This window comes from Camelus ferus, chromosome 11 (genome assembly GCF_009834535.1).
Source record: "Camelus ferus isolate YT-003-E chromosome 11, BCGSAC_Cfer_1.0, whole genome shotgun sequence".
In the NCBI taxonomy this organism is placed as follows: domain Eukaryota; kingdom Metazoa; phylum Chordata; class Mammalia; order Artiodactyla; family Camelidae; genus Camelus; species Camelus ferus.
Genome location: NC_045706.1, coordinates 9,919,657 through 9,934,234, shown reverse-complemented (window position 1 = coordinate 9,934,234; position 14,578 = coordinate 9,919,657). Strand labels below are relative to the sequence as shown.

At 47.1% G+C, this 14,578-nt stretch overlaps 1 long non-coding RNA gene across 4 annotated transcripts in view; it reads right to left on the bottom strand.

Annotated features, from left to right (window-relative positions):
• The window catches only part of LOC116666964, a 300,767-nt gene that overhangs the window by 12,634 nt on the left and 273,555 nt on the right, over positions 1-14,578 (bottom strand). Inside the window, exon 3 of one of the 4 annotated variants that reach the window (XR_004323759.1) lies at positions 9,385-9,522. The exons of the other annotated variants lie outside the window; for them this stretch is intronic. This is a non-coding gene — a long non-coding RNA (uncharacterized LOC116666964). The remainder of the gene's footprint in view (positions 1-9,384; positions 9,523-14,578) is intronic. 4 annotated transcript variants of the gene reach the window in all.

Genomic DNA, 14,578 nt, shown 5'->3' with positions numbered 1-14,578 from the left:
GGAATGCGGGTGAGCTCATGCCTACGTGGAGCAGCGGGAATTCATGCTTGGACACGTTACGTGTGTCTCAGCGACGAGGCAGGCTGCACAGGTGGAGTCACGCGCCCGTACCTGTCAGCACTCACATTATCCACGATTATCTGGGTTTTCTTTCCATTTGGCCTCAGAGAAGGAACCACCACACAAAGAGTTTAGCAGAGCGAAGTCACTGGCCTCGCACTTGGATAGAACAGTATCCAGAGATGCAAAGAATAACCAGTTTAACGTGTATGTGTGTGTGTGTGTGTGTGTGTGTGTGTGTGTACGGGGGGCGGGGAGGGGCTGCTGAAATCTGACACTGACACACCTTGCTGAAGGGGAACTTGTGGAAAAGCTCTCTCGGCTTTTCTGCAGGTCTCGGCGTGAGAAAAGCTTCTCATCTCGATTAGGGCCTTGAGCATTTGAAAATAATAAAAAGGAAAAGTTTTGAATTAAAATTTATGGTTGAGCCTGCCTGTCTGGGAGGAGCTGGCTTAGCGGGCAAAGCTGACGCCAGCCAGGCTGCAGGGGCTGGGAGAAATTGGACACCAGCGTCCCTGTAAGTGAGGGGGGACAGCTCTCCCCGTGGACTGGCCTGGTGGTTCCCCTTGGCCAGCCACTCCCAGCCCTGGCAGCACCCCGGACACATTTGTGGGAGTGTTTCAACAATGCTGAGGCCTGCGCCACACGGCAGACAAAGCCAATCTGATTTTCTGAAGGTGGGGCCCACTCACAGAAATCTTTTTAAGGATCTCCAGTTGATTTTAATGTGACACGGGTTGAAAGCCACCGAAAATTCTAGTGCTGGTGGAAAGGGAATGGGGGTCCCAGTTTCTGCTGGGGGGGTCAGTGGTACCTGCCTCAGTGGGAGCAGGAGGAATGATTTTAGCGTTCAGCTCTTGGGGAGTTTTATCCGTCTAGACAGGGCCCACAATCGATAGGGAGGGTGAGTCTGCCAGAGTCCCCTGCAGGGGTGCGTATCGACCCAGCCGCCACCCCCACCCCTCCTTGCCCGTGAGCAACACGAACACTTCCGACTTCCTCGTGGGCAGCACTTTTCGAAGAACCTGAACGTCCACGATCTCATTTGAACCTGGGTACAGGTTTTCCACTGACGCTGCCACAAGTCAGTGCGCAGGTAGCCCACGTGCCTGAAACAACACGAACCTCGCAGATCCGCAGGTCGGGCCTCCCGCGCAGTTCTCTGGGCTGTGCTCCTTGTGGAGGCTCCAGGGAGAATCCATTCCTTTCCTTTTCCAGCTTCTAGGGTTGCCCACACTTCTTGGCTCGTGGTCCCTCCCTCAGCTCACTCTGATGTCTGCTTGTCTCCCAGCTCCTTCTGGTGCCTTCCCTCACCTCTCCCTCATCTAAGAAACCTTGTGATTACACTGGGCCCTCCAGGAAACTCTGAGGGCTAGGATGTTAACATCTTTGCCAGAGTAGGGGTGTCATGCCAACATTCTATCTCCCACACCCTGACAACAGCCATGTGAGTCAGAGGTGCATTATTACACCCAGAGATGAGAAAACTGACACCCAGAGACAGACGGCTCCTAGGCAGTCAGGATGGAATACAGCTCCCTGCCTCGTCACCACGGCATCCAGCAGCCCCCTCCTGGGATGATCGCCCATCTGATCCTCCAGCCATGGACCTCTTTCTTCTTTCCATAAAGTCCCAGGGGGTCCCTCATGTCCTCCCACGGGGCTGGTTTTTCCCACACCTTTATGTCAGACGGTTTCATGGACACCTGGCAACTGATATGAAACTGTGTCACAGTGAAACCCACTGCTACAACCAGGTCAGACACACATCCCAGCGGGGCCCAGGGAGTCGGGTTCTCCCTCTGGGTTGGTGCACATGCTTCTTGGCTTCTTGGATCCCCTTGACTGGGTCTGTATACACACGTGACACAGCATACTGCCCCCCTGAGGCATTTGTCCAAGTGCCACCGTCATTTATGTACTTGTGTATTTAATCTCGGTCTTTCTCTCCCAACTGTGAACTCCATGAGGACAGAAAACATATTTGCTTTCGCTCACCAGTGCCTGGTAGAGCGTATGGCGTTTAGGGGACGTTTAATAGAAACCTGTCAAGTAAAGGCATGTTCGCCAGAGTCTCAGGCTTACAGACTGTAAGTACCCCTTTGCCTTCTAGAAGCTACGGTTGATGGTATTAATGTTCCCATCTACTGCCTCCCCTGAAAGAACCAAACATCCCCATTCATTGACATGTGACCCCAGGGGATACTTCCCTGTCCCACTTCCAGGCTTGGCTCTGTGGCTGGCTTTGGCCAATGGAGTATGAATGGATGTTTGAGCAGCTTTAAGGGCGGTCACATGGCTTAGCTCTGCCCCTTGATCTTTTCCCTTTGCCAAGAGAACGCAGTATCCCCACTATGGGCTGCTCCCTCTCAGAACGTGTCCCAGGATGAGAAGGGACAAGGAGTAGAACAGTGTGGCCCCCTTGCAGCTCTCACCATGAGTGAGATTGAAGCTCTTGTTGCTGGAAACCAGTAAAATTGGGGGATTTTTGTTACCGCAGCATAACTTAACAAACTCTGACAATTATACATGTCTTTACTGATGTCTCAGGGCACATCCAGCTTTCCTTCCTCCCAAATGGAGACCATGGTTCTGCCACCTACAAGCTGTGTGATCTTGAAAAAGTTACAAAACATCTTTCAGCCTTAAATTTCTACACCAATAGATAAAGCTTCTCCCCAACGTCACGATGAGCGATTCTGAAGAGCCAGCCCATCATTTGACACTTGAACTCTTTATACATTGTCCTTGCACGTGGCAGTGTGGTACCAGAGAGGTCACTCCAGATTTTGAGTCCAATAGCTATGTGTTCTTGGGCAAATTGTTTTTCTCTCTCTTCTTACTTGTAAAGGTCTTCTTATGTGTGAAAGGAGAACGTATCACACAGCGTTGGAGTATGTCTTCTTGCTCATGATAGATGCTCAGTCAATCTAAGTGTCTGCCCCTTTCTCTTATTTTCTTGATCAAATTGAGCACTTTGAGGTGTAGTTCTTTGCAGCTCTTGTGCCCCGAATCTGGGTGCTCCCATAGGTAGTGGGTAATAAAATCCCTTGATAAAAACCCTCAAAGGAATGTTTTGGTGTTCATGTTCACTGCAGCGTTATTCACAACAGTCCTAGAGTGGAAGCAACCAAGTGTCCAACAAGTGATGACTGGACAAACAAAATGAGGCAAGTCCATACAGCAAAATACTGGTTCAAGTTCGCCCTTGGATGACCTGAAAACACTGTGCTAAATGAAGGAAGAAAGTCACAAACAGCCACGTACTGTCTGCTTCTGTTTATATTAAATGCCCGTATTAGGCAAGTCCATAGAGACAGAAAGTAGATTAGTGGTTAGCTAATCTACTGGGAGGCTGGGAAGAATGGAGGGGTTGGGAGGGGGTGATAGCTAATGGTTTTTTGTGGGGGATGATGAAAATCTTTTGAAGTTAGTGGTGATAATTGCACAACTTTGGAAACATACTACAGATTGTATACTTAAAAGGGGTTATAGGGTGTAGGAATTCCATCTTAGTATATATTTTTTTAAAAAGAGCCACCAGAGGGATGCAAAGGAATGAGTCACCGGTGGTTGATGGCTCAGATGGGAGGGCACTGCCACACCCGTCCCTGTCCTCAGCCCTCCCAGTGTTATCTCCTAAATCTCTCCTCTTTTCTGCTGATGCCAAGTGCCCAAGCAAGGGGGACGTTATCTTGTTGAGATCAAAGGGGAAGACTGAGATTTTTCGGAGATGATGTTATTCAAGAATTTAAGAGGAGCAGAGTGGGGTATAAAAAATGTAAATGCTTAAAATATGAGTGAGTCAAAGATGGGAGTGTTCCAGAGTACAGATTCCTTACTCTCTAATAGTCACAAGTCCAGGCCTACTCATGAGTCTTGAGTCCTTCCCACCCACTCAGCCCCGTCTAAGAAAACCAACCTGGAAGTCCCCTTTGGATGCTCTGGACAATTTCCTCCATTTCAGCTTCTCTCTCACTTTGAGCCTGAGCATCAGCTGGTCATGGTGTGATGGCAATGGTGGCAATTAGGTTATTGGTCCTCTCAGTATAGAGTGCGATTTTCTCCCCCTCCAAACCCAGGGATCAAGGCATTGGTGGGTAGGTGGGAGAGCATGTATAGAGGCCCTCAGCTCTTCCTCCAACCACACCCCACCCCACCCCACCCCAGAAGGAGAGGGCTGTTTACTCACAGGGCTCCACAAACACTTGTTAATGGATCTATCACCCAGAGCCCAGAAAATGACCACTTTCCTTTGCTTCCCGGGAGAATATAGGTCCCTCACCCCATCTTCAGTCCACAGGGTCAAAGATGACCGAGTCAATCGTTAGAGTATCTTAGCAAAATGAAGACAAATTACTCTTCCCTGCTTCTGCTTGGGGACTTTCAGATTTTAAGATCAAACCATTGTGTGCCAAGCCTCATCTCTGGTCTGAGTCCTCGTGGCCACTCTACAGGCCAAGCCCACACACAGGAGAGAGCAGGCTCTCTGGGGGCCATTGCCCCATCGCTGGTGTGTGTGTGGGGGGGAGGTTCCCTTTCCTTGCCAGTCTCCCTTACCTCGGAGGGGGCGCTGCCATTATCTAGAGAGAGTTTGGAATATGAGAACATGACTTGTCCCTTTTTTTCAGAGCTTTAGAAGCTTATTTACAAAGCCCTCCAGTTCTCGTGTCGAAAGGGCTCACCACAAGACCCAAGATATCCCCCCAAACGAGTCAATATTTATCACCCGGGGCTTCAGCTCAGGTGGCTTCCTGAGACTATTTGAGTTCCACTTAACTACTGTACATTGATCATCCGCGAGAGACCTTTTGCCCGCCGGCCCCTCTCTCTTTATTCTACTGCGCAATTGGGAATACACTTGACTTTCAAAGGCTCAACTTGTACCATTCAAAGGAAAAATGTCCACCTCATTTTTAAGCCCTATCTTGCTCCCCTGCAGTCTGAATAAACATTACTCAATAGCCCAAGTTACTTAAGCATCAATCATTTCCACTTCAAGGAGAAGGTAAAGGGAACAAAGACATAGAAGCACAAAAAGATTGAAATGTAACCTCCACCGCTGGGTGCTTGCCAAACGTGTTCAGATTAGTTCTTGAAAAAGAAGCCCCAGAGAACTGACGTTTACCTCAAGTTCACTGAAACCCTCTTTCTCTCAAGGATTACACTTGAACATGAAGCAAGAATCCTGGAAGCCCTGGGCAGGCGGCAAGCTCGGCTGGTGCGTGAGCATTTGCTCCCTCTCTCCTCTTTGCAGTAATTTCCACACGCCTCCGACATTCCTTTTTTCTCTGGTCCCCCTCCCTTGGACAGGCCCCTGACTCAGGCCTCTACCGCATTGCCTTCCAATAGCTCTCCCATTTCAAGAGCTCCTGTGTCTCTCTCTTTCTCCTTCCTCCCTTCCTCTCTACCCATCCTCTGAAAAGAAATCACCCTCTGGAAAAATTGGCCTCTGAAATCTCCACTGTCTCTAATCTCATTGACTGATGGGGGCCGTGTTTGGCTCTGAGATGAGGAAGTCCTACTGTGTGGAGCAGGGGACGGTGGTTTCTCAGAACCCCTGCATGTGACTCACCTGCCTCTTGTTAACCACAAGGTCTCCCCGAACCTCGACATCTCTACTGCATGGGGCTCTGGGAAGGGACCAGGGAATCTGTATGTTTAACAAGCTCGCCAGGTGATCCTTCCACCTGGTGAAGGTGGGGATCCACTATGACTGAGGAGGGAGCATGGCTCTGGAGTCAGAAAAACCCTGGCTGTTTTCTGTGCTTTGCTCCTTATCAGTGGCATGATTTTTTAAATGACTTTATTGAAATATAATAGACATACCATGCAATTCACCCATATACTTTGTATGTGCAATTCAATGGTTTCTAGTATATTCACAGAGTTGTACACACTATAATCAATTTCATAACATTGTTATTACCCCAAAGGAGAAACCCTGTATCCATTAGCAGTCACCCTCCCTTTATTCTTAACCCTTCAGCCCTAAGTAACCTCTAATCTGCTTTCTGTCTATGGATTTGCCTATTCTGGAATGCCATATCAATGGAATCATACAGCAGGTGGCTGTTTGTGTCTGGGTTCTTTCACTTAGCATAATGTTTTCAAGTTTCATCCATATTGTAGTCTGTGAGTACTTCACTCTTTTTTATGGCTGAATAATATTCCACTGTATGGATATACCATTTTTTTTAATCCATTCATCTGTTGATGGGCATTTGGGTTGTGTCCAGAGTTTTTGGCTGTTATGAATAAGGTTGCTAAGAACCTTTGTGCCCAAGTTTTTACATGGATGCATGCCTACATTTCTCTTGGATATCTACCTGGAAGTGGGATTTCTAGGTCATGTGGTAACTCCATGCATACCATTTTGAGGAACTGTCATTATTTTCCAAAATGGCAGCACCATTTTACATTCCCACTCATACTGCATGAAGGCAACTTCCCCATATTCTTGCCTTGTTTTGCCCATCTTTCATTCTTATTACAACCATCCTAGTGTTTGTGAAGAGGCCTCTCATTGTGGGTTTGATGTACGTTTCTCTAATGGCTAATGATGTTGAGCATCGTCTCATGCACTTACTGGCCACCTGTGTATCTTCTTTGGAGAAGTGCATGGTCTGGGAAGGTATTAATCCTCTGCTCCAGTTTCCTTGCCTGTAAAATGGAGGTGACTGGAAAGTGGTTAAATGAGGTGATGAAGCTGAAGCCCCTGATACACAGTAAGCATTCAGCAAAGGTTCCACACCATTGATGTGAGACACAGTAACCTAGCTAGGCTGGAACCATGATTCCCAGAATTCCCTTTCCTCTGTAGTTCTGGGTTAAGATTGCTTAAGACTGAGCACAGGAGTCATCTGTGGGGACTTTGGAAGGTGCAAAGGGTGCAGTGGCCATTCATGCTCTGCAGGTCAGTATCGGGCACTGTGATCGTGCACATCAGTGGCCACTGCTCTGCTGACTCACTCTGTCGGCAAGGGCAGCTCTGTTGGTCCTGCTGGACCTCCTTCTTCAACTTCTCCAGTGCCGGGCCGGGTGCCTGAGACTTCTGTGGCACAGGGCACAGTGTCTCTGGCAGGTCACCCACGCCATCAAGGTTGCACAGGAGACAGGTCTGGGTTCTAGTTCCCCCTTGGAGTCCAGCTGATCCTTGCTCTCCTCTGCTTCCCATCAGCCTTCTTTCCTTGCTGCTGCTCTGCTGACCCAGTCAACTTCAGACTCAACACCAGAGGCCACAGCCTTGCATAGAATTTCCCACCCGCTTCCAGATTGTGTACGGCCAGATTCCTATAATAAAATCCTGGTTCTCTACTTCTTAGTGAAGTAGAGCATGGCCCTACTTCTCTTAGTGAATCCTGTGCAATACAATTACCAAGGGCAGTTGTGGTGCGTGCCCCTCTGGAGGAACCAGGCCCTGGGGCTCCTGAAAGGTGGTCTTCCCAGAGAAAGCAAATGTGGTCGCCTGAAGTTCTTCTCAGACCAGGACCCCCAGGGCTCCCCAGGCAGAGGGAGGTGGGGACTCTTCCACCTGCTCCTCCCCTGTTAGCTTCCTCTTAGTGCCATAATGAATGACTACAAACTTTATGGCTTAATGAATAAAAATGTATTATCTTACAGTTCTTAAGGTTATAAGGCCAAAATGGGTCTCATTGGATTAAAACGATGGCATTTCCTGGGCTGTGTTCCTTCTGGAGGCACTGGGGGAGAATCTCTTTCCTCGCTTCTACCAGCTTCCAGGGGCCACCTGCATTGTTTGGCTCATGGTCTCTTCCTCCAACTTCAAAGCAGTAGCATCTTCAAATCCCCCTCCCTCTCTCTCTGACCCTCCTACCTCCCTCTTATAAGGACTCTTGTAATTATATTATGCCAGCCTAGATAATCCAGGATCATCTCCACATCCTAAAATCCTTAACCACATCTGCTATGTTCCTTTTGCCACGTGAGGTAACATATTCATAGGTTCTGAGGATCAGGACTTGCTTTCTTTGGGGGCTATTATTCTCCAGATCCACTCCCCTCGCCTCCTCCACTCTGCTCATTGCCCCCAGAGTCTGACCTGCATGTGAATTGCACCTACTGGCTCTGTTGCCCTCTCGCCTCTGGTAGGATTCAACCAATGGGAAGGACCAGCAAAGATCAGAACAGAGAAGAGTCCCTGGTTCCCTCCCCTGGGGGGTGTGGATGGGGCCTTCCTCCACCAAAGGGCACGGCACTGGATGGTCAGTCCTTTCTGCTTGGTGTCAGTCCCAGCTCTACCTGTCCCACTGTCTCTTCCTGCCCTCAGGCTTCGGGATGCTAACAGAGCCCCTGTCTGCCTGCCTGTCCCAAGGTTCTGCTCCATTCCCTGTGATTCCCTGAACTCTGCACACACCTCTTGAAAAATTTCTGGGCTTGACATATGTATCACTGATAACATCATAAAACTCTTAGGACATAACACAAGGGGGCGTCTTCATGACCTTGGGTTTATCAATGGATTCTGAGAAAGACAAAGCCCAATCAACAGAAGAAAAGCTAGAAAATTGGATTTCATCAAAAATTAAACACTTGTGGAATGAAATCATACCATTTCCAGCAACACAGATGGACCTAGAGATGATCATACTAAGTGAATTAAGTCAGACAGAGAAAGACCACTGTCATGACGTCACTTACATGTGGAATCCAAAAAAAAAAAAAAAAAAAAGACACACATGAACTTATTTACAAAACAGAAACAGACTCAGAGACATAGAAAACAAACTTATGGTTACCAAAGGGGAAGGTGAGGAGGGATAAATTGGGAGTATGGGATTAATAGATACACACTATCATATATAAAATAGGTAGAAAACAAGGATTTACTGTATAGCATGGGAACTATATTCAATATCTTGTAATAAACTATAATGAAAAATAATATATATGTGACCCTGAATCACTATTCTAATACCAGAAACTAACACAACATTGCAAATAAAATATACATCAATTGAAAAGAATTAAACACTTTTGTCCAGCAAAGAAAACTAGTAATAGGGTGAAAAGACAACCCACAGAGTGGGAGAAAATGTTTGTAAATCATGAGTCTGAAAGGAGTCTAATATGTAAAGAACACTTGCAACTCAATAGTAAAGACAAACAAACCAATTAATAAATAATTTAAAAATGGGCAAAGAACTTGAATAGGCATTTCTCCAAAGAAGATACACAAATGGCCAAGCACATGAAAACATGCTCAACCTCCTTGGTCAACAGGGAGATGAAAATCAAAACACAAGGAGCTACCACATCACACACACTAGGATGGCAATAATTAAAGGAAAAAATGACAAGTACCGGTGATGATGCAGAGAAAGTGGCACCCTCACACACTGCTGGTGGGAATGTAAGATGGTGCAGCCATTGTGTGAAACAGTTGGGCGGTTCCTCAGGGAGTTAAACATAGGATTACCATATGATCCAGCAATTCTGCTCCTAGGTATATGCCAAAAAGAAAACAAGTGTTCAAATAAAAACTTGTACATGAATGTTTGTAAGCAGCATTATTCACAATAGCCAAAAGGTGGAAAGAACCAAATGTACCTCAATGGATAAATGGATAAACAACATGTGATACATGCACACAGTGGAATATTATTTGGCAATAAAAAAGACTAAAGTCCTGATACGTGTTACAGCATAGATGAACTTTGAAAAACTAAGTGAAAGAAGCCAGACAGAAATGGCCATATATTGTAAGATTTCACTTACAGAAAAATGTCCAGAACAGGCAAATTCACAGAGACAGAAAGCAGATTAGCGGAAAGCAGAAAGCTAATTTAGAAAGCAGAAAGCTCAGCGGAGGTGAGAATGGGGAGGGACTAACCCTAATGGATACATGGTTTCCTTTTGGGGTGATGAAAATATCCTGGAGCTGGATAGTGGTGACAGTTGCAGAACACGGTGGATGAACTAAATGCCAATGAATCACACATTTTAAATTGGTTTAAGTAAGTTTTATGGTTTATGTACAAAAATCCCTTTTTAAATTCCTTTCAATGTGCCCTATGCCTCCTGCCAGGACTAAGGCCCCAGCCTCTGGCAATTCCACCAAGGCGCCATCACTCCTACGACTGGACCCAAATCTCAGCTGATCCCACACGTTATGGGAGAAACTGCTATTTACTTGTGGGAGGATCCTTCCTGTAAAAACATGTCTGCTTCTGGAAATGCAAATAAAGCCTCTGCAAAGCAGGGTCAGTTCATCCCAGCAGCCTCTGCTGACCGGGCATGGCATGGAGAACAGAGCAGGTGGTTTGAGGCACAGACTCCAGAAATTTCTTGAGCAATATTGGGGACATACCTGATGACACCCCCCAGACACTTCTGACAGCTCCCCTGGGGAGCTGAGGACAGTCTGTTCTGCAGGGTTAGGGGTGAGTGACCAAGTGCTCTCAAACTAGCCCTGACCGTCTGCCCAGAGGAATGACTGTTTTGCTATAGATGTGGCCTGGTCAGAATTAGAAGGCAGCCACTGGCCCAGAGTCCAGCTTATCAGAAACCTGTCTTGTCTCCTAAGTCAGGTGGAACTCCTGAGCCCGGCCAGCTCCCCTCCCTCTCTCTCCACCCCTCAGGGATACGAGGCTGCAGCCTAACTTGGTTCCCCAGACACTGCCTCCTCAGTCGCCCCTCCTTTCTGATCCTCATACTCAGAATCTACAGGAAAACTCTCTCCTTTCATGAATGCTCAAGTTTAGGCCCATCTCCCCCAGTTTCTAACGTCCACCTCCTGCCCATCACTCCATCCTGGCCCCCGTTGTCCTCCCTCACTGTCGTTTCTGACCTTAGTCAGTTGCATTTCTGTTTCCTTGCTCCCAGGCTGTGAGGCCAACCCTTCGTTCCATTACCCAGCTAACCTCCCAGCCAGCTCCAATATGTGAGCCGAAAACACCTGCTTTTAGACACTTTCCCAGCAGATAATTTGTGTCCACGGACTGCAAAAGAGCCAAGGCAAGGAGCCTTGGGAGGGGAGGGTTGTTCATTGTCCAGGACTGTTTATCACAATATGACACAAAGTTCAAGGTTGCTGCCAGCCAGGCTATTTCCCAATGTGCTGGAGGGCAGTACACTTCACATGCCTAGAGAGGTCTCCGATTTATGGGGCTTTAAGATCAAAACAAGGTCAGAGGGAAAACTGGCAGATGCACTGTGAGCCCAAAGTGATTTCAGCTAAAAGAGGTAGAGAAGATGGAGGTCGTAGAAAAGGGAATTTCAGATTTAGTGTCTGATGTTCTAACTCCTAAAATTAGGCAACTTCCCAGGCTGCAATCTTGGCTTTCTCTCGGCGTTGTCTCTTGTGGAACTCACTGTGCAGATGTTTCTGTGCTAAATTTCTACCTGACAGCTACAAATTCTCTGTTTGGAGTCGTGTGCACTGCGAATGCAGTATATCTAAATGAACTCATTCATTCGTTCGTTCATTCATTCATTCACTGTACTTCTCTCATCAGCATTGTCTCCAAATTCTCGGCATCTTGGTTCCCCCATCCCTTCCATTTCCCACTCCCAGCAGACCACAACCCCAGCTGCTTGCTAATGCCCACGGATTCTTGCGGGTTCTCTGGGCTCCAGTCTACCCTGGACCCAAAATCCAAATTCTCTGAAGCCCAGTCCCAAGCTAGCGGTCCCTGCTACAAGCCTTCAATTTATCATTACCGTGAAAACTCCGTAACATTCATTCTGCATCCAGTATTTCTTGAATATTTATTACATGTGTTAGGGGCTGGGATTATAACAGTGAACAAGACTCTTGGGGTTCATGATACAACAGAGGAGACAAACATGAAATTGAACTACAGGGTGAAAAGTACCATAATAGGGAGGGAAGTGGGGTGTGCTCTGGGGCCACAAATAAGGACACAGACCTCAGAATTCGTGGGTCAGGAAAGGCTCCCAGTACTTGAAGGATCGAGTCTAGATTCCTCAGTAAGGGTTCAAGGTTGTCCATATCTGGCCTGGATTCCCTCTCCTGGCCTTTAGACTCCTCAGATGTTCCATGAAGCACCCACAAAAAGCTCCGGCCTCCTTCCAAACAGACCAATACCCTCCTACTGCTAAACATTCTTCTTGTTCTTCTTTCTTCCTGGATTGTCCTTGCTCCTTACCTCTATATGTCAAATGACTACCATGTGTTCAAGAGCCATAGAAACACCACCTCCTCCCTGAAGCCTTCCTTGGTTTTTTTTTTTAAACTGCCCTTGTCTCTTTGTACATGGTACACTAGAGTGGTCTGTATACTTTTTCTTTGTGCTACTGAACTCCAGGGGCAGGGACCATATTTTGTTCCTTTTTGAGAGCTCCAAAGGACCTTTTTACCATCGTGCCCTGTGCTGAAGTGAAGGTGATGATGGATTAAGGAAGAGGCCCAACAGGACTTTTGGTCCAGCTACACTGAAACACATACATGGTAGGTTTGGACTGTTCTGTGTACGCTGCTTCCTTGTACTGGAACCCTCTGTCAACTCATCTGCTCCAGTGCTCGTCGGGGAAAAAGGCAAGGGCAGATTCCCTGTGTGTCCTGGGGCCTCAGCTGGCACGTTGTAGGTCTGCTGTAAACTTTTTCTGACTACGACCACGAGCACGTAATTCTGACTCCTTCACTTTTCCGTACACAATCTCAGCCCACGGTGAGACTGAGTTAAAACTCTCCTAAACATGATCACTTCTTTCTGTCTCACACATTGGATAAAGGAAAGCTTGCTTTTATTCTGGGCTCATTGCTCTCTGCCATCCTTTTCAATACATCCTTCTCCGCTCCTCCACCAGCTGGCAAACCTTCCCCTCCTAACCCAGTTCTATTTGAACTGGCCGCCAGCCCAGTCCAAAAGACCTTCCTTCCCTCCCCTCCTCCTGCACTTGGGCCCCTCACCTTGGCTTTGCTTTGGAGAAAGTTTAAAAGGCTGCTTTCCCCTATCCCCTTTAATCATATTCGGTTATCTTGATCAGCACTTTTACTCTGCATTGTTAAGACATTCTGCCCTGAATTCTGACTTCACTGGGGGAGGGGAGAGAGTTGGAAGGGGGATTGTTGATGATGGCTATATTTTATTACGTGTGATGGTCATGGCTTAGACATGCAGCTCATCAAGCTGGGGGCTGGGGGGGGGGGAAGAGGGGGGAGAAGGACACGAAATACCATAAAGTCACAGGGCAAAATATTTTTCAAGGAGACATCAAAGCCTTTTTCCATGGTGTTTTGCCTTGACCCCATTTCACACTGGCAGAACACAAACTCAAATTAAAATAAAAATGCCAGGCTGGCTCCGTTTAGCCAGTTGGGCTGTTGGGCTAAGTGACCGATTTTATTAAAGTCACCAAACGCAAACATTCCAAGATTTATTTTCATTGCTTATAATTTTTCTGCCTTCCCACTGGTGGGCTGTTTATTTCTAATAATTTGGTAGGAAAAAACATTCGCTCATACCAGTGGAGGTCTTATATGCCAAGCTGCAAACCAGAGTGCATTTTATTGAGGAATAAAAACCCTGGAAAACAGGCTCCGGGGGGGCCCGCCGACGGCAAGTTTACAAGCATAGTACAATTGACGCCATTATAATTGGTTCCCCCCCAAAAGTCTTATTTTTCAGGGCAGAGATCTGAATCTTTCTCTTTACACATGAATATCTCCGGACTAGAGCAAAAACATTATGGAGGGTGAGTCATAGACCAGCTTTGGGCTTTAAAGACTAACGCAGATCCTATAAATCTAACCCACATTCTTTTACTGGGAATGACTGACTTTTATGAAAACCGAGGACTGTAAATCAGAAACCTAAATAGCTTACTTTGCAGCAGATAAACACAGATTTATGTAGTGGCTGAGCCCTAACTTAACCCTTTCACGGCGCCACAGAGGACCTGCGGGTACGTGTGCAGTGGGGGTTGCTTACATCCAGCTCCGGTATTTCTTTCTGAAAGCTGGAGTGGGGAGATGAGATGTGTCACATTATCTCCAGCAGATGGAGGTGGGTGACACTCTGAGCACGTCAGGCGGGCTTGCTACTAATCCATCTCAGCTGGGCGCTCATCGAGCCGCCAGGAGTTGGCCCCCGGTTATTCCAAAGGACAGTCCCCAGCCTGATGTGGTACACACACAAAAGCTAACCTAGAAGGGGCTCCTGGGTGGGTGCTTGTATGTGAGGCTGATCCAACCTGGACTTCTAATCTCTACACATGTGACCTCTGGTCATATCTCCCATATCTCCCTGGACCTCAACCTTCTCATCTGCAAAATGGTGCATCTGGCACGTTGTAAGTGTTAAACAGGACAGTCAGTCACATAAGGTGCTTAGAACAATGCTGGCTCATGATAAGCACTCAATGCACGTTAGCCAAGATTATTACTATTATTACTAGACTCCAGACTTCTCAAACTTTAATGTGCACATGAGTCACCCAGGAATCTAATCAAAGTGCCAATTCTGATCCAGTACGCCAGGGATTCTGCATTTCTAACAAGTTCCCATGTGAGGCGGATGCTTCTGGCCTCAGA